Consider the following 25,602-nt stretch of genomic DNA (forward strand, 5'->3'; position numbering starts at 1 on the left):
ATCAAATTATGATTTCAAAAAACCCCTTTGATGCTTAATACATCACATTTCTATATACATTCTTGAAACAAAGGATTCTTCTTTATATAGAAACAAAAGAATCCATTCTACTAGTACAAATGTATCAAGTTATCAAATGAATCCTCTTAATACATCACATTTCCATATATATTTCCAAAAGAATCCTCTTAATACATCACATCACATTTCCATCCACTCATAAAAATGTATCAAGTTATATATCAAATGAAAACATGAAGAATCCATTTTTGTGAGGCATGATTTCAACTTATCAGCAGGTTGTTGCACATTATCAACATTAACACTTTCATTCTCAGTTCATAAACAATCAATTCTTATGTCCTGCAATGCATAATCCATTCTTGTGAGGCATGATTTGACCAATCAATTCATACTACATGTTTTTCTATCAATGTTTGTACGCATATCCCTCCATCTGTAATGAAAACAATTGAATATTCACTCAGGCAATTAATCGAACACTTGGTCGGTTGATGGTTTCATACACAAAACAATTAAAGATTTCATGTAGATACAATCCCTCCATCTGTAACAAAAAATTACCAGATCGGACACAAATGCACAAATAATAGAAGAGATTAAATTGTAATCGATAGGTTGGAGAAGACATAACATCAAAATCATCGAGAAACAACGAGAAAAAACCGAAGAGCTTTTCTGAGTCGAGATTGAATAAAGAAAACAACAAGAAAACATTTGATCTTCAATAATCATACCCATCGAATTATGTTCTTGCTACTAATCTGCATCGATATTGAAGAACTTACCATCAAAAACTTCATAAAGATTTCAATTTCAAAAAGGAAGGCGGATGCAGAGGTGTTGGGTGTGGTAGTCATCGGTAGCCTGCGAAGTAAACACCGACAGGGTAGTGTAAGATCTTCATAGCCTGGTTCGCTGGGAGTTCAAGGAGGCTTCGATGATGGTACCACCGGCATAAGGCTATGAATATCCTCTTCGATGGTGCCTGGTAGAAGACGGTTGCATGAAGGAAGATGGCGTTTGTGGTTTTGTTCGAGGGAGCTGTGCGCCTATTACAAGAACTAAAGAGTTTAAAGTTCCCACATCGCTGGTGGGATAAGACATGAAGGAAAAAGTTATTCTATAAAAGGGGAGCTAGCTCCTTTGTGAATCAAACCCATCTGAGTTTGGGTTAGTCGGCTCCTTTGAGCTGGTGGGTTTTTTAGAGTTAGTTGAGCTAACTTGGTCTGATTTGGGTCCGAGTTGGGACGAATTAGTACGATTTGGACCGTCTTTGACCAATATTGACCAATGTCGATTACCTTACCCAATAACATATATTCGTAAGCAGTTGGAGTCCGCCAAGCGTCTAGGCGCCGATTAATCGGCCGCCTAGACCGATTTTTGCAACCTATATATATATATATATATATATATATATATATATATATATATACACACACACACACACACATAAAATGAAGTTAAAACAATGTAAATCATAAACATGTAAATAATAACATTGTAAACGAAATGAACATATTGTAAGTGCAAGTAACAACATAACCATAACGAAATGTAATTAACTTGACCTGGTCGTAAATCAAACAATAAACAAAAATAAACATATTATGAAGACATATAAGCATAAGTTTATCGTAAAATCGAGACATGTATGTATCTTCCCTCGTAAATGCTAAATACAATAAAAGAGACTATAAAACTCACCGTAGTTGGGTGAATATGTGTTAGATTCATAGATCAGGGCTTGGATCGCGATTTTATCGACTTTCATCTTGATGCTTTTTAAACAAATGAAAACCCGAGGCTTATAGGGTTTCTACTGAGGAACTTGAAAATCTAATTTTTCACATCCTAGGTACCCTCGGAACAGTGCTCGCCGGAGAACGTAAGATCGCCTAAAAATTCTATACGGGTGTTTTCTTGTAATTTGCTAGAGTTTTCGAGAGATAGCATGCCACGAGGAGTAGAAGGGGGTCAAAAAGAGTGCTGGTGGTGGTGTTCAGGGCTATACATAGAACTGAAAGGGACGACAGCCGGTTTTCTGGTGGGTTCCTTCCTCGGTTGTTAAGCCTCCAACGGTGTTGCTGCCGACGTTCAAGGGTTGAAGCGGAGCAAGGAGATTAAGAGGAGGGCTATGTGAGGTTGTACAGGAAGGGAGAGCTAGGATTACCGACTTGCTCGTTGGTGTTCTTCTCTTCGTCGGATCTTAAGAAAGAGAGGGAGAGAGATGGAGTGAGGGAGTGATATTTAGGAAACTTTAAATATGATTTTTGGTAGACTTTTGAGGACACACACATTTTCATGGTACTTGTTTTGTATCATGCATGATGTCAAGCTTTTTGTCACACTCCTTTTATTGCCTCGATTTGTGTGACATCAATCCCGACTCTGTAGAATTTTTCTGAAATTGCTTGTTGATTGTCTCGGTCGTGGTGATTTAAAAAATGCAAACAAAATTCAATTATGATATAAGGAATTCTGTGAAATGACATTTAAAGTTTCGCAATTAATTGGTTCCGATTCTATAGATTTTATGAATTTGATTTCGCTATGGGTTAAAAATGTCATAAAAACGGAATCAAATAATAGAGCATAGTCTGAGATCAAAAATATGATCAAAAATGATTTACGGAGTTCGTAGATAAGAGTGCAGGTAGTGGTGTTCAGGGCTGTACTAGAATTGGAGGGGACAACAGTCGGTTTTCTGGTGGGTTCTTTCCTCGGTTGTTAAGCCTCTAAAGGTGTTGTTGCCGGTGTTCAAGGGTTGAAGCGGAGCAAGGAGATTAAAAGGAGGGCTATGTGAGGTTGTACACGCAGGGGGGCTAGGATTGCTGACTTGCTCTCTGGTGTTCTTCTCTTCGTTGGACCTTAAGAACGAGAAGGAGAGAGATGGAGTAAGGGAGTGATCTTTGGGAGACTTTAAATATGATTCTTGGAAGACTTTTGAGGATACACACATTTTCATGGTACTTTTTTTGTACCATGCATGATGTCATGTGTGACAACATGAAATTATTTCGTCACTATAACCCATCTCCGTCAATAAAACCCGTTTGTACTTCAGTTTTTCCGTTAACTTTTGGATTAAGTTAATTAAATTGAGGCTTCATGAGTGTCCAAACGCATTAGAAACACGTGAAAACACCCTCAATGTTCATTTGGAATATTTTTAGTTACGACCACGTCGAGTTACGACAACTTAATCGAGTACGACCACAAACCCCGTTTAACGTCGGTATCGGGTAGATTTCCACCAGGCCTCAAACTCAAACCCTATATAAGGGTGAGTGGACTTCATTTGAAGCTTTTCCACTCTCTCTCTACTCTCTCTCTTCCAGCCAATCTTGATCCAAAAATCAACTCTTTCATGCTCCAAACCTGTAAGTAATCTATCCTAGCTTATATTTTAGCTTGTTCTGCTTTCAAACCGTGTTTAAATCAACCAAATGTGCCAAAAACATGTGTTTACGGCACAGGAACAACCCCAAACGGCAAACACCTATAAATGGGGTTTTGAAGCCCCAAAACCCTTCCAAATCACTTCTGGTTCTTACCTATGAATTAAGGGCTTACATGTACGACTTAGAACACCAAAAACTTGATATTTGGGGAGTAAACATGAGTTTACGGTCCAAGATCATGCTTGGACCGTAAACCCTCCTTCAAGTGCCATAAACACCATTTAAGGTGTTAACATGCTCCTTAAACACCTCCTATGGCTTGGAATAATGTCTAGAACCAACCACCATTGCATTAGGGACCTTAAACTTGAAGGAAACCATGTCCTTAGGAGATTACGGCCGTAAACCACCCAAGGAATGGTTCCTTGGCCGTAAACTCCTATAAAGTGGTCAAATGGTGCCCTAACTTCCATCCATGGCTTGTACATTGGACTAGAATCATTTGTGCTTAACCTAGGACCATCAAAACACAAAAGGAAAGGATATGTAAGAGTTTTCGGCCGTAAACTCCTTTTTTACAGCCGTAAACTCCTTAAAATGGTCCATTTGTTGATTCAGTCACTTCCTATGCCCTGGAACTGAACCTAGCCTAATTCCACAAGTGTTGTAAGACCTTTAAACATCCAAGAACACACCACCCATGAGCTTACAGCCGTAAACTCATGGGGATATGGTCATTAGGCCAAAAACTCCCCTAGGAGTTTACTCTTGAAGAGCAAACTCCATATCTAGGCCTTACACCCCCTTAGATGCAACCTGGAGCATTTCTAACACTTGAAATAAAGTGTTTCCGCGTCTCGGAGTGTATTATTTTACTTAATTAGTAGTTCAAAGTCTAATTAGATACAATTATGTATCTCCTCATGTTACATAGGTCCTTGCACGTGTTCAAGCCTTAAACTGACACTTAGCATCCTAACCGGCACATTTCTCGTCTGGTGAGTTCATACCCCTACACCTTTTTCATGTTTTTCAATGTTTTCAGGGTGGGATACAATCAAAAGTACAAGGAAATCTTGTACTCAAACTTATTGTTTCATTTGAAATGTTTCATATTCCATATGCTTTTAACACTGGAAACCGTATTAACCAACCGTTTGACTTGCAGAGTTAGTTTTCAAACTAATTGAAAAACTCATTATAAAATGTTGTATTTTATATTTCACAAATGATTTTCCACATCATTATTGTTAAAATCATTAATCTTAGAACTTTTGATACGTCCTCTGAAACACTCCACAGAGATACACGAGTGGAGGACCGCCTTTGTAATCAGAATCTAAAACAGGATTTTTCGTATTATTACTTGTAAATTCGTTATTCTTAAGATTGGAGACACGTCCTCTGTAACACTCCACAGAGATACACGAGTGGAGGACCGCCCCTGTAACCAGAATCTCCTGGACGGAGAGCGTGACTTGAGTGTATAAATCTATACGGGGCTGACTACCCTGCACCTTGCTGCTAGCTACAGTGGGACCGGCAGGTCTACGGGTGACAAAAGTCATAAAATGATAATGGACTTCTTATTGCCATATCTATTTTATCGTATGGTTATGGAACTCGCAAACTGGAATAATGGAGATTTACTTTTTAGTAATAATGAACCTAGTAAACTAACACCCTTAGGAATTAGTTTACTATCTACTTATTAGTTTTATATACGTGTTAAAACTAATGTACTTTTCAAGGATAACCAGGCTTTCAGGATACTTCACTTAAATGCTACAAGTATGGTAGATACTTGTACACTGCATTCCGAATCGATAACCAACCACCAACTTTTAAGGAAAATAAGGGTTTTTCCTCGGATAACTTAACATTCTTAACCAGTCTGTTTAACAAATAGATAACTAAACTTCTCTTATAAGAAAATATGGGATTTTATTGGATAACAACTTTTTCAGAAAACCAAAGGAAACTTGTTCTTTTACCAGAAACAAACCGCTTATGAACTCACCAGCTTTATGCTGATATTTTCAAAACTGCTTGTATTCTCAAGTTCTCGTTAGATAGGTATCCCGCATTCTTTTGGAGAAGACGGAGCGTTTAGAAGTCTCGTCTTTACTTTTGTTATTGATGTATATATAAAACATGTATTACCTTGCTTTCAAACAAATGTAAATATTCCTATGTAATGTAATGTTTTGAGTTTACTATGCTTACTATGTACATTGGTTGTGATACTTTACATGACGTCCTCCGCCCCGGAACGTTTCCGCCTTCGGTTTCGGGGTGTGTCATCATGCTTGTTGTCACACTACTTTTCTTTCCTCGATTTGTGTGACATCAATCCTGACTCTGTAGAATTTTTCTGAAAGTGCTTGTTGATTGTCTCAGTCGTGGTGATTTTAAAAATGCAAACAAAATTCAATTCTGATAGACGGAATTCTATGAAATGGCGTTTAAGTTTCGCAGTTAATTGGTTCCGATTCTACAATTTTATGAATTTGATTTCGTTATGAGTTAAAAATGTCATAAAAACGGAATCAAATAATAGAGCACGGTCCGAGCTCAAAAACATGATCAAAAATGATTTACGAAGTTCATAGATATCTCAAACGAAGTAGAGCAGAGTTTGTTTTAGAAAAATCTGATATATACTTGTGTTATAACTTAAAAAGAGCGTAACTTCCTCATACGATCTTTGTTTTGGACATTCTTTATATACACGCAGTCAAGAGAACATATTTTATCCAAATTGTTTGTCTATAGCTTCCAATTATACTCATTGCAAAAATTTTATTTTTAGGACATTAATTAATGCTTATTTTGTGAATTTTTTCTATTTGCTAACGACTGTCATGTTTCAGCAATTTGGAGTAATATAAGTGCAATTATGAGTGACATAACTTCAATTGCATATAAAAACTTAGAACAATAATATGATAGGTTCTAAAACATAGGGGTTCGCAGTGGTTTGACCTGCGAATTCTGACTGATTTTTACCAATTGTTACATTCTCCCCCCATTAAAAAAATTTGTCCCGAAATTAAGCTTGTATTTAGGGTATCTTTGCGACGTTGGGGGTATTGTCGTTCTGCTTGATCTCGTAAGTGATACTTTTGTAGTTGTATTGTGTATGCAAGTCATATATAATTCAAGATTGAATGGTCGATCAAATAAATGATTCTACCCTAAAGCCATAACCAAACAAGGAACATTGAATAAGGAATAGTTAAATACTCTAAGGTCATCCAGTCCTACATATACCTCTACCACAATATCTTAAACAAAATGCAATACTAGCATGGTTTTTGAGTTCACTTCATTGGGAGTGATAATAGGAGTGCCATCGGACAGACACTTTTTAGGATTTGGCACATGAAAGACATCATGCTCAATGTTTAGCTCTTCAGGAAATTTGAGTATACACACATCAGGACCAATTCCTCCTAGAATTTCAAAGGTCCTTCGTGTCGCAGGTTTAACTTGTCATGTTCTCTAAGTCGTATTGTTCCTCTAAAAGGAAGTGTTTCTTGTTGATGTTCGTGTTTAGCCTTAAATTGTCATTTGATTTATATAATCTTTTATTTAATCTCATGAATGACTTTTGGATTAGTAGGTAGTGTGCCATCCTACCTGGTCTTTCGTCAGTTACGTATCTCTAACCGTTACTCAGCATATTGTTGATCAACACTTCCATCCATACAAAACTTCAGGTGGTGCGGCTTTTATGCTTGTGTGATGACTATTGTTGTAGAAAGACTCAATAAATAGCAATTTGGTATTCCGCTTACTTTCAACATTTATCACTTAAGCTTGGAGTCTATGTTTCAGATTTTGGGTATTTTTTTCCCATTGGGAATGGTAAGCTGTGTTCAAACCTTGGCGCGTTCCTAATAATTTATTCAGTGATAGCCAATATTTTGAGGTGAATCTAGTATTTCCATCCGAGACGATAGAAATTGACACTTCGTGTAGTTTTTATGATTTATCTGAGATAATAATTGGTCAGATTTTCTATCTTACTTGGTTTCTTTGTTCGACAGGAAGTAGACGAACTTAGTCATTTTGTCAACCACGACTCAAATTGTGTTGAAACCACTAAGAGTTTTGGTAGTTTTCATACAATTCTTTTAAAATTTACTCCCACTTCCACTCATACATTTTTAATCATTGGAGTAAACCTCAGGTTTTCTGCGTCCCGATTTTGTCTGTAAAGTATTGCGTTCCATCATCCCTAAGCTTGATGTGCTTATCCTTTCCCTACAAAGCATCACTCGTGATGTTTTCCTCTTTTAGATACTCGAGTTAAGCTTCTTAAATCTATTCGGAAAGGTTGGAATGGATAGTCCTTGATAAAGTATGCTCTCGAAGGGTTTGACTCGTTCTTTTTGGCTCAAGGCATCTACTATGATGTCAGCCTTATTGGGATGATAATGAAAGTTGCATTCATATTATTCGGTAGCTAAACCTACCACTGTTGTCTAATTTTCAATTCATTCTAGTCAAAAATGTGTTGGGGACTCTTGTGATTAATAAAAATAGCACATTTTGTAACATATCGGTAGTGTCTCTAGATCTTTAGGGCCAAGACTACTACTCCTAGCTCTAGATCATGAGTTGCATAATTTATTTCATGTAATTTAAGTTTTAGAGATGTGTAAGAAATCACTTTGTCTCTTTGCGTTAACACGCAACCCAATCCTTGATGAGATGCATCGTAGTATATTACAAAGTCTTCAGCTCCTTCATGAAGAGATAGGATTGCTACGCTACACAATATATGTTTCAGCTTTTGGAATACAACTTCTTGCTGGTCTTCCCAGTTGGACTTTGTTCCCATTGGTTTCCATGAAGTTAGTGGTTTGGCTATCTTGGAGAAGTTCTTGATGAATCCCCGGTAGTAGCCAATAAGGTCTAGGAATTGGCACGCTTCTGTTGGCAGACTTGTTGTTTCTTAGTTCTTGATTGCTTCGATTTTTGTGGGATCCACGTGTATTTATTTGTTGTACACCATATTCATAACAAGTTTTCCCCTACCACTGTCTATTTTAGTGCTTTCTCCTGCATTTGTACTATGGTTCGTTACTATAGGTGTTGGGTTTATGCAAAATTTGGTAGTATGCCCCTTTTTGTTGCACTTGTTGCAGAAGTAGGAGTCGCCTTTGTGATGGCGATTGCACTGGTTGCATGATGGTTGTTTACCGACATATTGTTTTCGTGTAGGGGTTGGTGTGGCATGAATTTCCTTGGAGTTTTGTTGCTTCTAAGTGGTTTGGATTGAGGTTCCCATGGAATTATCCTTGTATTTCCTTTTATTATCCTCAGCTCTCTTGGTATCCACTTTCTTGATTATGGTATCGTGTTGAACCCACTGGTTTGTTAGAGTAATGACCACTCTCTTGGCATGGTCATAAGTGTTGGGTCTGAGGGATGTATCCATCTCTCATATTCATAGGGTTAGACCTCTTATGTACCTATTGACCTTCTTGTTCTCTGGCTTAAAAAATATCGTACATAACATTACGAGATCATCGAATCGAGATGCATAGGCTAAGATCTTCGTTCCTTTCATGGTTAGGCTCTATAGTTCCTTCTCTTGTTTCTATATTTCATCTGTGGAGCAGTAATTTCCTATGAGCATTAGCTTCAGTTTTTCCCAGGTCGTGGCATAAGCTAAGTTAATGCCCATGGTTCTCGTATACTGATTCCACCAGGAAAGAGATGTGTTCATGACAGTGCATGTATCAAACATAACATGACATTTTTTGCACAACAATTGTTGAGGAATATTGAATCTATATTTTCAATCCAAATAGTTTACCCTATAACTCCTTCATTATTGTAAAATGATCTATGTTGGTAGTTCATGAACTCTTCGTAAGTGCATACCCTTGGAACGTCATTGTTACTTCCATGGATATTGCTTCTAATTCTTATTTGTTCATAGGTGTTGTTCCTGTTGGTTTTTTAAGTGGTGAAAGTGTTAGCTATTTGTTGCTCAATCATTAACTCGATTGTAGTTATGTCAAGTGATGGCATCGGTGTTGAATGATCACTTGCTAATCTCTCGTGAGACATTACTTCATCCTATTATAATTAGTTTAAATAGAAAATGATTCACATGAAAATATCGTTGTAATTATAAGTGATAATACTTCAACTGTGTCGAAAATGTGAAATTGACGTGGGGTTCATCCAAGAATGGCTTTACCATGAGTATTTTGCGTAGGTAACTCTACATCACTACCAAGGATGGATTTCACACAAAGAACGGGTGAAAGGAAACTATTACGTCTTGGAACAAACTGTTTAAAATCATGAAAAAAATATTGCAGAGAAATTTGACCACTACTTAATGTTTTGGTCATATCGGTTCCGATTTACTTGAATCAAGAGGTCTTGGAAACTAGAAAAAATATCGTACACTTTCAAGTTTGTGTTTTTGTTGATCTTGCTATTTTCGATTTTTGAAAGGGCCAAGGAATACAAAGGTTAATTGTAGGCATTTTGCTCTTGACCTTGGATTGTTTAAACACAAGTTGGATGGACCACAACAGAAAGAAATAGATTAATTAATTATCTAAGTCGTAACTCATAATGTTTCTTAAGTGCATGCATTTCTTAAGGCATTCATAAGTTCCTATTAGTAACGTACATAGAGAATTGTGGTTGAGTGATTAGTGGTCTAAAATAAACATCAGGCATGATTGATATTTATGTGGGCTAGAGTTTTACAAGGATCTGAAGTAAATATTTATGTGGCGTATGCTAAACACTTTGAGAGTTCCTAAGTGTTTTCCTTCGTTTATTTGAACTGTAATATTTCTTGAACCTCTTATAATTTCCAAGTGTTTTAGTGTATCAGCTACAAAATCAAATTTTAGTTGTGCATTGGTCTAGCTATAATTAAACATAGGTGATCAGTCTACGTTTAGTTGAGGATTGGTACATGTTCAACAAAACTTAGGTATTGTGTTTGACCTAAAACCTTGCGTTGTAGTCTAATTAATGGTTTGGCTTTTCTATAAGTTTGGGTTTTGCATATGCGTTCTCATCATGTGTCCGAATCTTATATATAACCCTGAATCTTGTGTTTGTTGTGTATTATTAATTATTGTTTTGTTATGGCAAGTCTAGATGACAAGGCTCCGGTGAGTCAGCATAGTCGGAGGGCAGGACCATTTTGGCATATAGTTGTTCTGAAATCCAGCAACCCAAGCAACATGTCCTTCCTTACACCGCTCCCACAAGTAGACATTCAATAGTATAGTTAATAATACTTTTTACTTATAGATTTATAGGAATAAACCTGAGTATAGAGTCACAGGTCAAAAGAAAGAAACTAAGAGTAATGTGTTACATGATTATAGGGATAAACATATTTGTATGATGTTGTAGGTTTAGGAATACCTAGACTTATGAGAGTTAGCCCTAGACTATTGTTGAACTCTTAGGAAGATATTAATTCGCTATAGTCGTTAGCTCTGATACCAACTTGTCACACCCTGACCAACAACGGAAATGTCGGGGTTGTGACACCAACATTTGATCACATTTAATAACACATATTGAAAAATACAAGGTTTCATAAAACATTACATTCTTGTATAAATCCATTACGATGAATTTTATTGTTGTTAATCTAAAAGGCAATAAATACTAGAAATTACTACAAAACAAAATTCAAAATGAAATAAAGAGGCCTAACATATCGGCCAACTGTATAAAACAAAGAAATAGCTTATTCCATGACACACAAGGTGTGCCTTCCAGCGCCTAATTTCCCAAAGATACATACATTTAAAATACGTCAACAATAATGTTGGTGAGCTTTACAGGTTTTGACTTCGTATGTTTTTATAATCAAAAGTGTCATTAAACTAATGAATTATAAAGGTATAAAATGAAAATGTTTTACACTTGTAATCTCATACAAGTAAAATATATTTGTTAATGACTTTGACTCCGTGTCTTTTTATAATCAAAATTGTGTTTAGACTAATGAATTATAAAAGTACGAAATGCAACATGTTTTACACTTGTAACCCCAAACAAGTAAAATAGATTTGTTTATGGCTTTGACTCTTTCTATTTTTTATAATCAAAAGTTGTTTATACTAATGAATTATAAAAGTATAAAATACAACTTGTTTTACCCTTGTAATCCTATACAGGTAAAAGAGATTTGTTTATCTACATAATTTATTAAACCTAAGTAATAATTCGATAGAGTGTCGCGTCAAGCCTTTGTAAAGATTTATTTGAGTAATTAAATCAGTATTTGACACTTAACCATTTGCATAAACCATTCCATTTTATTCATGCACATTCTAGAATGAATTTTCGGGATTTTATAATGAGCTGATATAATCTCTAACGCTTCATCAACGTTTGAACAATTACGCCCATTTTGCTTCATCAGACAAAGGTTGTAGCTAGCAACCACATACAAGATTGTCAACTCATATAGATTTATACCAATAAGTTCCATGTTTTTTGCGGATTAACGGTTATAGCATAGTGGGATTTCACTATGTTTTCAGGTTCTTAGTGAATGAAGAGTATCAATCTCCTATAAAGAGTACCATAATTATTAGGTATTGAATTGTCTGTGTGCTTAAGTCCTAAACTTAGTTGAAACTTTGAAGAGATAAAATCTCTAAGATCGTTTAGATCTTTTACAGGTTAATCAATGAAGAACAAAAAATTATAATAAACAAAAGAATGAACACAAGATGGAATCAAGATAATACTGAATGATTCAAATGTAGTCACGCCTCAGCAGAGCTCTATTAAGAACTTCCACAGTAGAGGCGAGCTAGGGTTTACAATACGATGATGAGAAATAATGAAAGTCGTTATTACTAAGGATGCATGCATGCACCTTAAATACTAGAACCCTAGAATAAAACAAAACACGGTTGGACAGGCCCAAACCGGTTACAAAACTGGGCTAACTATAACCGAGCCCAAAGACACAACATTCAGAACTCAACAATCTCCCCCTTTGCGTCAATTGGGGAGAGACCTTTACTTCGGTTGATTAACAGTTGGTCGCTTCACTACCTTTAACAAGCTTGGAATTATAGCAAGAAGGACTTGGCGAAAGTCGATATACCATCTTGTCATATCTGTGAAGTACTTCTTATCGCTTTCATTATTTTGCTTACATTTGTGAATGATTCCCAGAACATACTCCAACCACTAAGTAGTAAAGAGATGTTTATCAGTTAGAGCAAAGAGGCATTTCTAACCTTCTTGCTTGGTGAACATCACCGAGTTCAATTTCGGATCAATCTTTCCCATTTTGATCTTGTTGACATCGCTTGCAGAACCGACAGGCAAAATGGTAGGCTTCTTTCTGAGAACTGAAGCGATCTCTTGATCTATCTTGGCTACCTCCATAATGTAGTAGAGTAACATTCTTTTCAGATGATCAATGATTGGCTCATACTCGATTGGGTTGGAAGAAGAATTTTGTGCAGAACAATCTAATCATGAGGATTGAGATTAGGTAGATCAGCAAGGGATAAGGTATGCTCAGACTTGGCCGAACCTCTGGTAACCTTGAATTTGACGTTGATGAATTTCCCTACTACGTGAGGCTTAAGGACCCGAACTGTGATAATTTTCTGAGCACTCCAAGTAAGATATTGATGTTGAAAGAACTCCAAATAGTAGTCAATTAGCTCACGATCAACCTTCGAGTCTGGATGAGGTACTTCTATGATAGGAAGAAAGCAGTGAAAAACAAACGCCTTCCGGGTTAATGGCATATCCAACTAAGAGTCCCTTGTATTTTCAAAATCTAAAGACACTACCGGCTCAAGCCAATGAGTGCTAGGGGATTCGATGGCTTCTTTGATTAGATTCTACAAAGTCCAGAGGGGAAAGAGGGTTTTCTTGCTTTCTAGGAGATCATGAGCCTCCTTTAATCTTCTTGCATTCTCTTCAGCTTCCTTTACAATCTTGGCATTGAGATCGAGTTCCCTTTCCCTTGCCTTTCGCTTCAAAGCATCAGCTATTGTCTCCTCTTCCTCATCACTGTCATCCACAGTACCCTTGCCTTTATCCTTAAATCCCGAACCCGAAGCATGCTCAGTCTTCTGTTGTTTCGGCTGGGTAGTATGAGGAGGTTGAGACTTAGGAGGAGGTTGAGACAAAGATGTTAGTTCTTCTCCCCCTTGTTTCGGAGGTACCACAGTCTCTGAAACACCTTCGGTGCAACTCAACATCCCAAGTGCAGGACGGAATTTTTCAGCAAGATGTCATCTAACTGATATGGTCACGATAGGATCGTGAACCTCCAGAACGTTCAATAAAATGGTGTGTACGTCTGAGACACAACTCTTGACGACATCCCTTTTAGAGCGAATGTGATCTACCTCCTTGTTTGCCTGAGAAAGTGGGAGATTTTTGGTTTTCAGCTGAGTAGTCTTGAGAGCGAGTTCATCCATGATCAAGCTTTCCATGGCAAGATCAGCTTGGAGCTTTGTGAGATGCTCAATGAGTGAGGACAAAAGGGCAACATTATCCTTTTGAATGTTCTGGCGAAGGGAGGCAAAGTGTTGCTTCTTAGCAGCAAAGGATTCCTCAAGTTTGGCAATGGAGTTGTTCACTTTAGAAGCGTTCAACTCAGCTGCTCCCTGTAAAGACTCAAGAAAAATATTAGCGTTGTGAACTAGTTTATCGACTTTTTCGGTCGCTTCTGTGCAGACTTCAGTTGACGATGCAATTGCATTTGTGGCTTTAGAAATTGATGCTTCATGAGCTTTGACAAAAGTGTCAATCATGCTCTGAATAACAACTTTAGAGTAGGGATGGTGAGCGGAGGAAGAGGCCATGAGATTGTCGATTTTTTCATTCAACTCCTTGATGTGCTTTTTGGTAATGGGAGCATCATCATCTTCATCACTCTGAACCCGGTAGAGGCTGTAGTAGAAAGAATCAAAATCCATTTCTTCACCACCAAGGACAGTATTGGTTTCAGTTGAAGGTGTGGGAGATAGCGGTTTGGATGTTTCAGGGACTGAAGACTGAACCCCCGTATCAAATACATTGGTTTGAACTTCAGTTGTTGTGGTGGTTGTATCATTAGAAAAAATAAGAGGAGGAAGTGGAAGTGTAGAAGTGGGTTGTGATGTGATAACTGGGAAAGTGGGAGGTAAGGAAATAGGAATGGAAACAGGTGGAGGAGAAGGTGCGTTGGAGAGAACTTGTACCTCTGGTGCGATCGAGGTGGGGTATCACCACGAACCGAAACCTAATCATCAGAGCTTTCACCCTCAGATGCGCTAGGAGTGGGTTGTTTATGTCCAGTAGGGATATACTCGGAGTCAGAGTCGCTCGATGACTGAAGGATAAGCTTCCGAGCAGGCTTCTTGGTCTTCTTCTGCTTGGGCTGGGAAGGTGCTGCCTTCTCAGACTTTCGCTTCCTTGGATTTTGCCCCTTAGCTCCTTTGGTAACCCTTTCTTCCTTCTTCTTTTCTTGTTTCTTTCCCCTCTTTGACGGCTTATCTGCTTCCTCAATGGAACAAATCATTGCGGGTGTGAGTTCCCTTGGGCCCGAAGATGGAAGCTTCTTGTATTCTTGTATGACATTACTCGCCTTAGACACACATGCATACATGGATGCCGGAATCGATCCAATAAACAAGTACTTGGACAGATCAGTGAGTATAATCTTCGTTGTGTGGAATGTTGCGATGGAGGCGAGAAGCGAGTCCGCCATGATTGGGACATGAAAACGATCCATCGCCCATTTTGTGACAATAGTCCAGAACCTGCTACACGAAACTTCAGAATGGCGAGAAGAGGAGGATAAGCTTTGAACAAGCTATTGCCATAAGACCGAACCAAAGTCAAGATGTACCCCATTGTACAACCCATAAAGCATGGTCATAAAACGCTTCACTCTGAGAGACCTTTGAACAGGAGAGTGAAGAGGTCATTCGATTGTGGAGGAAGGCATGATTTCTTGAACTTCGTCACGGGAACAACCTCCACCTGTGAGAGAGCGATGACAAGCGACTTTGTCATAGTGATCAGTTGAGTAGATATGAGAGAGGCAAGACATGGGAACAACCTCCACCTGTGAGAGAGCGATGAAAAGCGGAGAGTATTTGAGGCATTCCACAACTTACAACATCTAGGGTTCATAGGTGAACGGTGTAAGGTCGATTATGAGGTTTTGGTGAGGCTTGATGGTCAAAAGGGTGGAGTGAACAGAGGTGTCTTGAATAGAAGAAGATTCTGCCATTGATGTAGCTTGAGAAGAAGATGATGAACAGCGAAAGAAATCGTCTTTTTGCTTTAGGAGATTAGAAAGCGGTAAAAGAGTAAAGGTGATTTGGAGAAACCTTTTATACTTGGGGTTAGGAGAGAGAAAAATCCGCCCAAAATCTTGTCTTTTGCAAAACGGTTCCTGATATAGTGGGATTAGACAGTTGGCAACTCCTATGATTACGCAGGAGAGAGAAAACATTTCAGTTTTACGTGCCTTTCCATACAAATCGCCTTTTTCAAATTGTCAAACGTTTGGATAACTGCTGACTCACCCCTTTTGTTTTGTTTGAAACGTCACCAACATAAATGACATGAATCTGTGTCAACTTGAGCATTTCGTTTGAGAATCACCATGTCACTTTTAGAACCCAAGCTATATAATGAAAAGTAGCTTATACAAAATAGAACTGGATTTTTGGAAAATCAAAGATTTTCGTGCATAGAGTGTGAAAGATAAAGAAAGAAATCAAACTTTTGTGGGATAGTGTCGATTAAGATATAAAGTAGTGGATCCCGGGCATGAATCTCTTCCTTCAAAGTCAAGAAAGACTTCAAAGTGTCTGTGTGGTTTCCTATTGAAATACGATCATGTATTTATTAAGAAGCAATGAAAGGCATCTTTTATATATAAGGCTTGTAAGGGTGGCTTTCACTTCAATTCAAGTTTCGATTCTTGATATAAGACCGAAAGAGAATGAAGTACCTGTGAAACCAATGTGGCCTATTGAACAAGTAGGTTAGACACATATTCAGTGACTTGTTGAAAACTCAATAAGAAATCCTAAAAGACATAAAATTGGATCCTTGGGGAAGAAAAGTCTTGGTGGTAGACAATTTCAAAAGGATCTCTTAAAATAAAAAGAGATTTCATGATAACTCCACATAGAGTGGTTTCGTTAATTCATTGGTGAAAACTAGAACATATTAATTGTTCACCGTCAATTCATTATTGGTATAGAATTTTGGGTTTCACTTAGTACGTAGTAACACAAAACTAAGATCATAAAAACAGATGTTGTGTAACCATAAACCTTAGTGGCAATTACTAAGAGTCTCAAGGGTTACGTTAATGATATGAAGTGAGATGGAGAAAAATGGTGTAGGTGGTTAAGGAGCCGAATGTACCTCTGCTATAAAAGTAGGACCAAGCAGAAAATTCTAAGCTCAATATGAGAAGAGTAAGGTAGCTCATAATTATAGTGAATTTAAAAGCCTAATTGGGAAAACATGATTTGTATATATCACATCATTAAGGCTTCACTCAAAATCTATAAAGGCTTCGGTCGACATGCAGCAGCATGCTTCCAGGGACACTTAACTGATACATAGAGAAATTTATACCTGCTCCAGCTCCATCATTGAGAATAGCTTTTAAACATGAAATCATGAGAAAGATAAAATAAAATGAAAGAAAATATTTTTGTATTTTGTGAAAATTTTCTAAAGAAAAAGAAATAAAAACAAAAAGAAAATTATTTTTGGATTTTATGAAAATAAAAAAATGAAAACAAAAACATAAAAATGAGTATGTAAAAGAGTGTACAAAAGTATACAACCGAAATTCCTATTCAAGAAAATAAAGTGAACTGAGTTCAGTAGGACCGAACCCAAAATAGACCGAGCGTTCGGTTCATTTCGGTTCCCGGGTGAACTGAACCCGAAATAGACCGAGCGTTCGATCTATTTTGTTTCCAACCTTTAATGAAGCGAAGCCGATTTCAGTACAGATTCAGCTTCCATCATTCCTAGGCCTTATAGGATCTTATTGAAAGTTGCTTCAGGTAAGGCCTTAGTAAAGATATCTGCTAATTGATCAGTGGTTCTAACGAAATGAATCTCTATGTTACCATCTTCCACATGATCTTTGATAAAGTGATACCGCAGTGCTATGTGATTTGTCTTTGAGTGTTGCACTAGGTTATGAAAAATCCTAATTGCACTTTCTGAGTCGCAATATAGTGAGATTTTCTTCATGTTCAGCCCATAGTCTCTAAGTTGACTTTGTGTTCAAACGACCTGAGATGTGCATGATGCTGCGGCTATGTATTCAGCTTCGAATGTGGAGAGAGAAACACAGGTTTGTTTCTTTGATTGCCAACTTACTAATTTGCCATCAAGAAATTGGTATCCTCTAGTAGTGCTTTTACGATCCAATCCACACCCCCCTAGGTCAGCATCTAAGAATGCTTGGACAAAGAATCCTGAGTTGGCTGGCTACCATAGACCGAGAGAGGTGGTTCGCTTCAGATAGTGTAACGCCTGTGTTTCGGGCTTGCCATTTGTAGCAATATAATAGTCTGGGTTGACCTTTGTAACCCGTTTTGAAATAATAAAAGTGTATTATTTGAGTATTATGTGTTTTGTGCTTAATTGCTTAATTATGTGGTTTGATTAATTAAGAATAAAAATAAGCGTCAAAATTTAAGTGTAAAATAAACTTAATATATTTGGTTAATGTTGTAGTAGTTGAAACGAGGTTTCCGAATATATATAGAACGCCCAAATCTGACTTCGTATGAGAAAGTTATGATTTATCGAAGTTCCGGCTTAGCGATATACAGCCTGTTTTACTCGATTTGAGATCGAGCGGTTGTTAGCCGAAGCAATCTAAATGAGAATCGAAGATCTCATTGTTGGTATTGAAACGATAAAAAGTTAGGCGAGAACGGACGTCAAACGAAGAAGTTATGAATTTATAACGAAAGTTTCTGTCCCGGCCTATTAAAAATAATTAATAAAAATAAAGTCAAAATTAGCCGACGGAATCTAAACGAAAGTCGTAGAGCATGGTCTCACCTTCGCGTGGATATAAAGAACGTCGAAAACGGAGTTCGTATGAAGAAGTTATGAATTTCCGAAGTTTATTAATCATTTTGTATTTATTTTTAATTCAAAATTCGGAAGCATTATCCGAAGGAGTCACCGATCTGATCCGAGGTACGCCCCGCGTACTCGAGTACGCCCAGCGTACTCCGAGGGATGTCGACACTCGCACTCGAGCACTTCGGATACGTAAGCAATGACGTTTTGGGCAGTACGCCCCGCGTAACGCAGTACGCCCCGCGTACTCCGAGGCTCCAGCCTCCTATAAATAGGATGCGAGGGTTCCGGGTATTTTTGCCAATTCCCTCTCGTTTTCGTGTCGAAGCTCTGCGCAAAAACCCCCGAAGCTATCCCGAAGTCCCGATATCATACTTTATCCCCGAGGCAAGTCCCGAGATCCCGAAGATCCCGAAAAGTGCGGTTCCCGAGTCGAAGCTCTGCCCGCGAGAAGTTCGATTTTCGAGGAGATCTTCCAGATCTGCTGAGGAATACTACTTTTATAAGCCGTAGTGCTGTCCGATCATCTTCTGATCAAGTGAGTGTGTAGTTATTTCTTCTAATACAATAATACGAAGTATTCTAATATAAAATACGTGCTATGTGTATATATTTGGTTGTGTTATGTGTGAATGAGTATTCACTCTCTTCTATCTTATAGATCTGCTTATTTCTTTATGAGATATGTGTTATGTGTGTGTGCCTCATCTGTTATGTGATATATGTGTTGATTAAAGCATGCTATACAGGTTTTCTTTAAACTATGTATACAAATGTATATTTTTATCTACTAATATGTTGGGTAGAACATGGGTAGACAGTTGGTGTGTAATAAACAGATGAGAGGCCTCGTTGTTGTTTGATTGAGTCATCTAGCGGAGTTTAGATGACGACCACTGGCTATTCTAGACAGTCTTGTGGAAACATTAGCAGGTTCGCCACCTGTAGGTGTTAATGAACTTGGGTGTTCATTCGCTGTACTCCATCCCCCTCATGGTTGCCTTATTTGACTTATATTGCTGAGGTACCCCCGAAGCATGTGTTGTCACCCCGATGAAATATTCTTAGACTAGGTCCCTTATGTTAGTTGTTTTAGGGACATTAAAGTGAGAATAACGGGAATGGGTAATTGGGTTATTGTTGGTTGGTGAAAATTAAATATGATATTTATTGTGGGTTGAAAACCCTATATGCTCACCAGGCTCCCAAGCCTGACCCGCTCAGTTTTAAATTGTATTACAGGTAGTGGCGGAAGGGCATGAGATGGATGAACCATCAAGTTGTTTTGTTTACAAGTCTGCATATGTTTATATTTGTTATATGACTTGTAATGTATTCGTTTATGCTTATTGGTCTGTATCGGAACATGACACCCCGAGTTTTGATTATAATGAAAATACATTTCTTTTATGAAATGCTTCGGTAAACAATGTTTTATCATGTTTTGTTTTTGGGAACAAATTCCGCAACTCTTTCAAATCAAAAGGATTTACTCTGAAAATATTTAAAAGCATAAATGAAAATCGGTCTTTTCTGGCCGAGATTTTGGGGATGTCACAGTTGGTATCAGAGCATTAGTTTAAGCGAACTAGGAATTTGTAGGATTTCTAGACTTAAACTTAGAATGCTAAGTGAAGTTTTGAGATGTGTGTCTGTTGTGGTTTAGACACGAGCACTAGTTTATTTTAGGAAAGTTGCCTAAAATGATTTATGTGCTAAATGTTATATGTTGCCATATATGATATTATTTGTTCGGATCTATGGTCTGTTGCCGACCGGATCTAGAAACCTTATGTGTGTAGGATTCTAAGCGTACGTCTGCGATATTAGAACTAGCATGTAAACGTTTCGGAGTGATAAGGATGATTTGAATATCCATCATGATTGAGGATCTAATTTCACCTTATTCGGTGTAGATCAAAATGGTGAGAACAAGAAGTGGAGTTGGAAATGCTGACGAAAACAGGAATCAACCACCAGTGATTGAGCCAATACCTGTCGTAGCAGCAGCACCTGAGCCAATAACCATGGCTGGTGTGCAATTGATGATTCAGACGATGTTGGATCGTCAGATGGATGAAACTAGACGGTTGCTTCAACAGAATCGTGAAGAACTGTCGATTCGTGTGGAAGAGCCTGAATTAAATGAAGGGCACTCGGAAGGTGGAAACTTCAGTGGGTCTGTTGGTCCAGCCAACCCACCGATAGTTAGGCAAGATAACCAAGATGGAAGGAATGATGGAATGGGATGCAAGTACAAGGACTTTTTGACTTGCAAACCATCGACCTTCAATGGAAAGGAGGATCCGATTGGGGTTATGGATTGGATCTCCGAAATGGAGTTAGCCTTTATGACATGTGGCTGTAGAGGCAAGTTGCAGACTATCTATGCCGTGCGACAATTCCGAGGTGGAGCCGTTCGTTGGTGGAACACTCTAGGGAAGACCTTAAGCCCTAGCGAGCCACTGCAATTGTCATGGGCAGAGTTCTTGGTGCAGTTTAAGCGCAAGTTCTGCTCGGCTCAAAATCTGTTGGAGTTGGAGAACAAGTTTCTGACATTGACGAAGGGTAGCATGTCAGTAGATGAATACACCAATAACTTCACCGATAAGATGGAGTTTGCCTTGCGTATCGTTCCAGACGAGCTGACAAAGGTGGATCGGTATGCGAAGGGACTTCCATGGGAGTATGAGGTGCCGGTACGTCAGGCCCTTACTCTAGAGGCAGCTATCTGGGCTGCCAAGTCTGTGGAGAACATGATCAAGGGGAGAACCACCGTCAAAGTTGAGGTTGGTGAGAAAAGGAAGTTTGAGGGAACATCTGGTTCCGGTAAGAAAGGAAAATTTTCGAAATCTGATTCGAAAAAGTTTGGGGGAAAAGGAGGCGAAGCAAAGTGGTGTGATAAGTGTAAGAAAAGGCACTTTGGGAAATGTAGCGAGGATGTGACCTGCTACAAGTGTGGTAGGGTTGGACATTTTGCCAATGAATGTCCGAACAACAAAAGGATGTGTTTTGGGTGTAATGAAGAGGGGCATATTTTGAAAGACTGTCCGAAGAAGAAGGAGGCAGCTAGGCCCAACATTCCACCAAAGCCGAAGGCAAGAGCCTTCCAGATGACACTTGAGGCTGCGAAAGATGAAGCTGATGTCGCTTCAGGTACCTTTCTCGTAAACGAATTACCTGCTCATATATTGTTTGATTCTGGAGCCAACTACTCCTTTATTTCGCATGAGTTTGGTAGAAAGCTAGCTTTGCCTGTTGATAGACTAAATAATGCTTTATTAGTCGAAGTAGCTAGTGGCAAGTTTGTACCTGTTAGCCATCGTATGAAAAACGTCTTGATCGACCTTAATGGGAATAAGTTTCTCGAGGAATTATTGCCTATCGAACTAAATGGTTTCGACATCGTCTTGGGAATGGATTGGCTTAGCGCCAATGATGCCGAAATTTTGTGCAAGAAGAAGATAGTTAAAGTAAACCCGCCTGGGAAAGATTCGTTTATGGTGTATGGGGACAAACGCAGAGTGAATTCTGGAATCATTTCTCTAATGAAAGCCAGAAAGTGTTTGACCAAGGGATGTACATCATATTTAGCATTCGTGATTGATGCTAAGAAGGAAAAGAAGGTGATGCAGAGCATTCCAGTGGTGTGTGATTATCCGGAAGTATTTCCCGAGGATCTTCCTGGATTACCACCTGATAGACAAGTGGAGTTCAGAATAGACTTGTTACCAGGAACCACGCCAATAGCAAAAGCACCTTATCGATTAGCACCGACGGAGATGAAGGAGTTAATGATGCAACTTCAGGAGTTATTGGACAAAGGTTTCATTAGACCTAGTTCATCGCCCTGGGGAGCTCCGGTGTTATTTGTAAAGAAGAAAGATGGAAGTATGAGAATGTGCATCGATTACAGAGAGCTGAACAAGGCAACAATAAAGAATAGATATCCGTTGCCGAGGATTGATGACCTGTTTGATCAATTGCAAGGTTCGAGCTATTTCTCGAAGATCGATCTTAGGTCAGGATATCATCAGCTGAAAGTAAGAGAGCAAGATATCGAGAAGACTGCATTCAGAACTAGATATGGACACTACGAGTTCTTGGTTATGTCGTTTGGACTAACCAATGCTCCAGCAGCGTTCATGGATTTGATGAATAGGGTTTGTAATCCTTTCCTTGATAAATCCGTGATAGTGTTCATAGACGACATTCTGATCTACTCGAAAAGCCAGGAGGAGCATGGCAGACACTTGCGAGAAGTGTTAGAAGTTTTGAAGAAGGAGAAGCTTTATGCGAAGTTCTCCAAATGTGATTTTTGGATTCGTGAGGTCCAATTCTTGGGTCACGTGGTCAACCAAGAAGGGATAATGGTTGATCCAGCGAAGATTGAAGCTGTGACAAGTGGGAACAACCGAAAAGTCCCACGGAGATTCGAAGCTTTTTAGGATTAGCCGGATATTACCGAAGGTTTATCCAAGGCTTTTCTTCGATTGCTACTCCATTAACAGCTTTGACCCACAAAGGAGCTACTTATGCTTGGAGTGAGAAGCATAAAGAAGCATTCGAGAAGTTAAAGAAGAAGCTATGCGAGGCACCGATACTTTCTCTACCCGATGGAGTCGAAGACTTCGCTGTTTATAGCGATGCGTCTGGTGTTGGATTGGGTTGTGTTTTGACCCAAAGAGAAAAGGTGATAGCATATGCGTCTCGACAGTTGAAAGAGCATGAAAAGAATTACCCGACTCATGATTTGGAGTTGGCAGCGGTAGTTTTCGCTCTGAAAATATGGAGGCATTACCTCTATGGCACGAAGTGCAAACTTTTCACTGATCATAAGAGTCTCCAATACCTCTTTAATCAGAAAGAATTGAATATGAGGCAACGACGCTGGCTAGAATTACTTAAAGACTACGACTGCGAGATACTTTACCACCCCGGTAAAGCTAATGTTGTTGCTGATGCTCTCAGTCGGAAAGTCAATCTTGAAAGGAAGAGGCCAAGAGCGTTGAAAATTGAAGTTGTCTCGACCATTGTGGAAAGTATAAAGAAAGCTCAAGAGGAAGCTTCTGAGAAAAATGACCGAAAGGAGGAACGTTTGGGTAAAACGTTGGTGTTTGGTACTAACGGTCATGGACTGAAGGTATTCCAAGATCGTATTTGGGTACCTAAGTCAGGAGGAATTAGGGATCTTCTGATGGAAGAAGCTCACAAAACCATGTACTCAATTCATCCGGGTAGCACTAAAATGTATAGGGACCTGAAACCCTACTACTGGTGGCCGACGATGAAGCTTGATGTTGCAAAGTATGTGGCCGAGTGTGTGACTTGTGCGAGAGTCAAGACACAACATCAGAAACCGTACGGGAGTTTAGAACCTTTGCCTGTGCCTATGGGTAAGTGGGAAGACATTGCTATGGATTTTGTCACTAAACTGCCCAAAACAAAGAATGGTCACGACATGATTTGGGTGGTCGTTGATCGATTCACTAAGAGTGCGCATTTCATAGCGGCCAGGGAGAAATGGTCTATGGAAAAGCTTGCGAATTCTTACGTGAAGGAAATTGTGAGGCTTCACGGTGTTCCGTTAACGATTGTATCGGATCGTGATAGCCGTTTCACCTCAAGGTTTTGGAAAAGTCTACAAGAGGAAATGGGTACCAAGTTATGTTTAAGCACAGCTTACCATCCGCAGACTGATGGTCAGAGTGAAAGAACAATACAAACACTTGAAGATATGCTGAGAGCATGTACCTTGGAATTCCTAGGTAATTGGGATGAACATTTACCGTTGGTAGAATTTTCCTATAATAATAGTTTTCACTCGAGCATTAAGATGGCACCTTATCAAGCTTTGTATGGACAGAAGTGTCGTACGCCGTCTTGTTGGCTTGAGGCTGGGGAAAAGCAGTTTATGGGACCGGAGATGGTTCATCAAACTGCTGAAAAGTTGAAAATAATTAGGGAAAGAATGTTAGCAGCTCAAGATCGTCAAAAGAGCTATGCTAACAAGAAGCGAAGACCGATGACTTTTGAGGTTGGAGATTCGGTTTTGCTTAAAGTCTCGCCGTGGAAGGGACTTATAAGATTTGGTAAAAGGGGAAAGTTGAGTCCAAGGTTTATTGGACCGTTTAAAGTCCTTCAGAGGATTGGGAACCAAGCTTACAAGCTCGAATTACCCGAAGAGCTGAATGGAATTCACAACACTTTTCATGTGTGTTATTTGAGGAAGTTCACGGGAGAAGTTCCCGATATAATTCCAATTTCTGAATTGAGAATTGATGAGAACAAAAGGTTGATTGAAGAACCAGAGGCAATTGTTGACCGAAAGACTAAGAAGTTGCGACGCAAAATGGTTGGGTTAGTGCTTGTCCGATGGAAACACACGAATGGGCCAAATCTCACCTGGGAGACGGAGAGTGACATGTTGAGTCGCTATCCGCATTTGTTTGTTGATGTGTGATTCCGGGGACGGAATCATTCTAAGGTGGAGAGAATTGTAACGCCTGTGTTTCGGGCTTGCCATTTGTAGCAATATAATAGTCTGGGTTGACCTTTGTAACCCGTTTTGAAATAATAAAAGTGTATTATTTGAGTATTATGTGTGTTGTGCTTAATTGCTTAATTATGTGGTTTGATTAATTAAGAATAAAAATAAGCGTCAAAATTTAAGTGTAAAATAAACTTAATATATTTGGTTAATGTTGTAGTAGTTGAAACGAGGTTTCCGAATATATATAGAACGCCCAAATCTGACTTCGTATGAGAAAGTTATGATTTATCGAAGTTCCGGCTTAGCGATATACAGCCTGTTTTACTCGATTTGAGATCGAGCGGTTGTTAGCCGAAGCAATCTAAATGAGAATCGAAGATCTCATTGTTGGTATTGAAACGATAAAAAGTTAGGCGAGAACGGACGTCAAACGAAGAAGTTATGAATTTATAACGAAAGTTTCTGTCCCGGCCTATTAAAAATAATTAATAAAAATAAAGTCAAAATTAGCCGACGGAATCTAAACGAAAGTCGTAGAGCATGGTCTCACCTTCGCGTGGATATAAA

The sequence above is a fragment of the Lactuca serriola genome, chromosome 9 (assembly GCF_051521515.1).
Source record: "Lactuca serriola cultivar US96UC23 chromosome 9, Lser_US96UC23_V15, whole genome shotgun sequence".
Lineage (NCBI taxonomy): Eukaryota > Viridiplantae > Streptophyta > Magnoliopsida > Asterales > Asteraceae > Lactuca > Lactuca serriola.